The sequence below is a fragment of the Magnolia sinica genome, chromosome 2, assembly GCF_029962835.1.
Source record: "Magnolia sinica isolate HGM2019 chromosome 2, MsV1, whole genome shotgun sequence".
NCBI classification, from domain to species: Eukaryota; Viridiplantae; Streptophyta; class Magnoliopsida; order Magnoliales; family Magnoliaceae; genus Magnolia; species Magnolia sinica.
The window spans coordinates 123,091,520-123,097,645 of record NC_080574.1 but is presented as its reverse complement, the minus strand read 5'-3'; positions in this window follow the sequence as shown (position 1 = coordinate 123,097,645).

The following is a 6,126-nucleotide window of genomic DNA, read 5'->3' as shown; positions in this document are numbered from 1 at the left end:
GGTTGTGATGTCCTACTAGTGTGTAAGGTTTTTGGCCAAAAATAGTAAGTGTCCTATTTGGCTTCACCAAACTGTTCTCCTAATTATTCTAAGCTCTTTTCACGTTGGGCGCAACTCCTAAAGCCCGATGGATGAAGAGTTATAATCAAACTAAAACTTACTATTTATAGTAAAAATGAAATTAAAACAGGGAAACAACCATCGATCAAGCAGTTTTTCGCAATTCTAGGCTACACAACCCAGCATAGCAGGGTTGGTTGGCTAAAATAGCTCGTTCTACCCTAAAATCATATTTTATATTAGATAACTCATTCCGGATTGTGAGATACGCCCGATCTAAGGTCCGACGGTTCGGATCACTTCTGTCGTCGACCGGGCCTTTTTTGATCCATCTTGGCCATGAAACTGTCCGCGACCCGCTCTACATCAACTACAACTTGATTTCTTGGTTGATTTTGTAAGGGGCTTGGGTCTGGAGTATATGTGGCCTATCTAGGTGGACCCCATTATGTTGAATCTAAGCTTTAATCCCTCCATTTATTTTACAATGGGCTGGAAATGGACAACAACAGATTTCAGGCCCATTGTTGTATGGTTTTGTATGTTGTTGCAAGGCCTGTTCACAATGCCTTTCTTCCAGTTTTTTTTTTATTTTCTCTGAGGTGTGGACCCCACCTTGATGTAGGATGGAGCCCACACCATCCACCCTTGATTTGAGCTCCATGGAGTGGGCCCAAGAGGGCTGGACAGTCCAAATTTTTTGGACTGTCCAGCAGTCCTGCATGCAGAAAATACTCATGTATCATCTTAGTTTTGGGGATAGTGGGCCACTCTGGTGGGCCCCATTTGTTGTCCATATATGGAAAGTTAAACTTACATTTTTCCAAATTTACATAGACCTGGGCCCACTCAAATGGGGTGCTAAAGTCAAGGACAATAGCATTGCTGCAGCAGGAAAATAAAAATCTGAACCCTGCTATCCATAAATTGCAGGAGTTAAATAAAATATTTTTACAATCCTAAAAATTCTAAATTTTTGTAGGGAGTGTCCCACCCATGGTAGGACCTACCTACACAATTTCAGGGCCAAGGGATCCCATTTGGGCATCCAAAAGGGTAGGCCAACATACTGGACTGCCAGAATTTTCTGTTGTGTAGTCCAGCAGCATAGTCCCATAAAAATAAAATTTTAAAAGTACTTTCTAAGAAGGTGGGCCATATTTTTGGGTCTCACCTTGTTGTAGGCTTGATTAGGGACCATGGGTGCAAATTTTAGGGATTTTAGATGCGCAGAACCCACCCATTAGATGGCCCAAATTCAGGACAGTTATATTCCAACAATATTACACCCTAGACAAATTGTGTTCTTCAAATTAATTAAAATATTTCTGAGTATTCTAAAATTTTTAAATTTTGTGGAGGTGTTTTTCACCCATGGTGGGACCTACCTACCAATTTTTGGGGCCAATGGACCCCTATGCACACCGTGGCAAGAGCCGGACTGGCCCACCACATTGGGACATCTAGGTCAGTCTAATTTTCTGGATAGACTGTTTTATTTAAATTAATTAAAATATTAAGAATATCAAAAATTTCTAGAAATTTGTATGAGTGTGGCCCACCTATGGACGTATCATCCTTTAAAATTTCAGACCCAACGGACATTCAAGCTGACCGTGGTGCAGCCTGCAAATTTGGGTCAGTTTTGGGCCAAATACCCAAGCCCGTAGGACTACCCACCATAGCACGCCCCTACCTTAGGCTGTTGTTGGGCCTGTATTCCAGTAGCATGGCCCACTCCTAGTGTGTGTTGTGCATTGCCCTTTCATCTGGTGGGGCCCACAGTGATGTACTATAAATTAATTTATTTGTTGGACTCCAATAAACTCAGAAGGCGGGTGGGCTGAAAATTCAGCAATGGGCCCAATGTTGCCACACCATAAATGTCTGTTTTGGGGAAGTATGGCCCACTAGATTTAAGGAGGATTTGAGTCAGTTATCTTGCCATTTTAATTTTATTTTTGGGCTTAATTAGTGCATGATTAAGGGCCCATTCCAATTAGATTCTTCTCGAGCTAGTCTTCTAGTTAATGGGCATTATAGCCTTGGTTGGGTTGGAACTTTTGATAGGTCCGTTGGACCCTTGGGTCCTATATTTACCACGCCATTATGATGGGTCTTATGGGTCAAATACTCAAGTAGTTGGGCCCCTGCTTGCCCACTATAATAAATCCATACGTGGGCCGAGATGCGAGGCCTAACTTACTTGTGTTAAATATAAGGATTTCCCATATGTTAGGATAATGGGCTGCCCATTAGACCCACCACCATGAGTGAACCCATGATCCTTATGGTTGGGCCCAAACCTCACTTAAGGGACCACTTCATGGCCTATAATTTGGGCTTGGGGTATGGTCCATTAAACTATACATTGCTTAGACCTTAAATCTCTTATCATTTGCGTAGCGGGCTACCTTTTTGGGACCCAGTTGAGGTTGGATGTCCTCCTTGGTGGCCCTAAGGTAGGCCCATAGAGGCCTTTATAGGTGGTTAAAGGCCCACCTTGGGTTGGCTAGGACCGTCCCTCTTTAAGGTCATGGCTCTCTCTTAGCTTGTGGGCCATCCCAAATTACTGGGCCCCCACTAGAGAACTTCTCTTCTTCTTAGAATACTTGTCCATGTGCCTAGACCATGACCCTCCTTAGGATGAAGGATTCCATATTCCACAGGTAGCACACTTACATTTTTGTGACCCATATGCATCATCTGTATGGATTGATTGCATTATATGCTGGTCATTGAGGGATGGAGTTTCTCCCCTCGTGCACATTGTGTGCCTGCCGCTAGTGCATAATTTGTATGTATGACTCATGCATTGGCATCGCATTTCATGGTGATACAGCCCTTGCTTCACGAGGGCCTTGCCTCCACAGGGACATTTGTGGATGACCGTATGTGTGGACACTGAAAATATTACTTGAGCATACCGGGTGCATAGGATGCCCATGGGTGAAATTCTAAAAACTTCCATGGTACAAATGGAATGCCCCAATGCCGTGACCGAGTGAAAACTATGAGCGCACGAGGGCTTTATGCCATTAGGCTGCGACTCCCACTGTTGTGTCATCTGTTGGGCAGGGATGTGGCCTTATCCGCTTGTGAGGGAGGGCATTATTAGGTTGAGTCTGACCAACTCATAAAATGGGTCCGCTACATTCAGGCCTTGTTGGTGATTGGCCATCTATGGGCAGGTAGTGAGGTCTCTTACACTCGTTTGACTGTGCGGGTTTGTAGAGCGGCAGTCATTTAGCAGTGTAATGGACCCCAGTAATTACCTTATGATTGAAAATATACTTGACATGTGGTTTGGATTTGAGCACCGACATTACTTGCATCGCATTAGCATTGGCTGTATAAGCTTTCATGCGTTACCTTGGTATGGCGCTCAGTACCCATTGCGTGGTATTCATGATAAGCCTTGGTAAGGCTAGTGATATTCTTATTAAGCATGTTTCTCTCCTTCTACCTCCTACTATTCTTCTGTGCACCATTATCACACACTTATACCACCCTCTAAGCTTGTATAAGCTTATGCACGATTGATGCATGCAGGAGACTCTAGGCAGGTGTCATAGCAACAGAGCATGGAGTAAAGTCGAGCTTAAGGACCCCCAGTGTTGCTGATTCCTCTCTCTTTTCCTATTACCTTATATGTGTTCTTTTGAACCTGATATAAACTTGTAAAAGTTTAAATTCTTAGTGGATTTTGTGATGTGTGTCCTTTGTTATTTCCAGATGTACTTGCTGTGATCTTGGGTATGCTCGCATAAAAAATGATTATACTATTATGAAAATCCTCCTTGTAGGATCCCAAGATCGGAACCTGTCTCAGGAGCTGAGAATGGGGTACTACGGAGGCTGTTGAGATCAAAATCGGCCATCGGGTTCATTGTGAGTCCAGTTACCGAGTCTAGGGCGTGACAAAATCTCAATTTTTTCATCTTAAAATTTTTCGAACTTCTTATTTTTTATTTTCTATTTTTAAAAATCACTTTGTTTATTTTATCAAACTTCTCATTTCTTTGAAACTTCTAAACTTTTTTTTTTCAAAATACAATTTCAATTTTTATTTTTATTTTTGAAAACTTTTCCAAATCTTCATTTCTTCTTCAAAATGTCATTTTTTTTCAAACTTCTCATTTTCTTTTTTCAAAATCTCTTTTTTTTATATATATATATTTTTTTTATTATTATTATTATATCAAATTTTCACAATTTTTTTCAAAATACAAAATCTCAATTTATTTTTCTTTTTATCAAAATCTAAATTTGTTTCAAACCTATTAAGTTCATTCAAACTTCTCAAAAAAAAAAAAAAAAAAAAAATCAACTTCTTAATTTTCTTTTTCAAAACGTTAATTTTTTTTCTAAATCTCGAGGCTTTTTAAAATCTCAATTTTTCGTAAATATTGTCATTTTTAAAAAACTTCTCAATTTTTTTTATTTTTTATTTTTTCAAAATCTCAATTTTTTAAATCTCACTTTTTTCAAAATTTATAGATTTTTCAAACTTCTCCATTTCTTTTCAAAATGTGATTTTTTTTTCAAACTTCTTAAATTATTTTTTACAAAATCACATTTTTTTACAAAATAAAAAATCTCAATTCTTTTCGAAAATCTCAAAAAAATAAATTCAATATCTAATTATTTTTCAAACTTATTGATTTTGTTTTTTCAAAAGTCCCTCTTCTTTAAATGTCAATTTTATTTTTTTATTTATTTATTTTTGTAACATTTTAACTTTTTTTAAAAAAAATATCAATTCTTTTCAAATTCTCATTTTCTATCAAACATTGTTACTCTTTTTCAAACTTTTGAACCTTCTTATTTAAAATCACAAATTATTTTAAAGTTTTCAATTTTCATTTTCAAGACGTCATTTTTTTTTTTCAAAATTGTCAACTTTATTCAAACTTCTTATTTTATTTTATTTTATTTTTTCAAAATCTGGATTTTTATTAAATCACAGTTTTTCTTTTCAAAATCTCAATTTTTCTCGTCAATTGTTTTTTTAAACTTCCCTACTATTATTTTCAAAATCATAATTTTATTATTATTATTAAACTTCTAAATTTTCTTTTTCAAAATGTCTGTTATCTATCAAAATCTTGATTTTTTTTTTTTTCTCAATTTTTTTCAAACTTCGTTTTTTGAAATCTCGATTTTTAATAAAATACTATTGAGTGGGATTTTTCATGTGATATTGCAAAGCATTTAAGTATCAGTTTCAAAGAAAAATAATAATAATAATAATAAATTCCACTCAATTGATACAAAAATAAGACGAAAATCGATGCATTCAATTAATTGATGTAAAAAATAATAATCTTATATGCAAATAAACAATAAACCACTGAAATTCTATTAAAAATCACTTCTTAGATTACAAATTACAAATTTTCACCAATTGTACAAAATAAAAATATAGAGGTTTAGGAAAGTGAATTTACGATGGACCATGATCCTTTGCAAAAGTAAATAAAATCCGTCGCTAAATGTTAAGTTGGTTTTTGGGCTGTATTTTGCGGCGGAATTAAATCTATCGCAAAATCTTAAGTTGCAATGGACCTAATCCGTCGCAAATTTCCGACTGACAAAATCTGTTGCAAATCTCATTTTAGCGATGTTACATCCTGCTACAACTGCCATATTAATTTCCATAAAAGGCAATAGACATTTTCCGTTAGTCCATCGTTAAAGCATGACTCTTTTTTTTTTTCGTCACAAAATCCATCGTAAATTCGGTCTATTTTCCTACTTAGGGTTAAAAGGAGTTCGGTTTGAATCACGCCACCTTAGGCTCTAGCAGAGACCCGACACGCACGCTCGGCTGATTTATAGCCAAACACATGAGGCATGGTAATTCATTGATCACAACTGTTCATTCATCACATGGTTGGCATCATTAAATGTAAGTACTTTTTAGAACCATTAAAAAAAAAATTCACATCGGACCAATTGAATGGTCATTTTAGAATGATCATCAGAACTATTTTATCTATTCAATCTTGATTATTTCTTCAGTCTATTGACTGGATTGTTAAGATCAACCAAATTCCGCCAAGG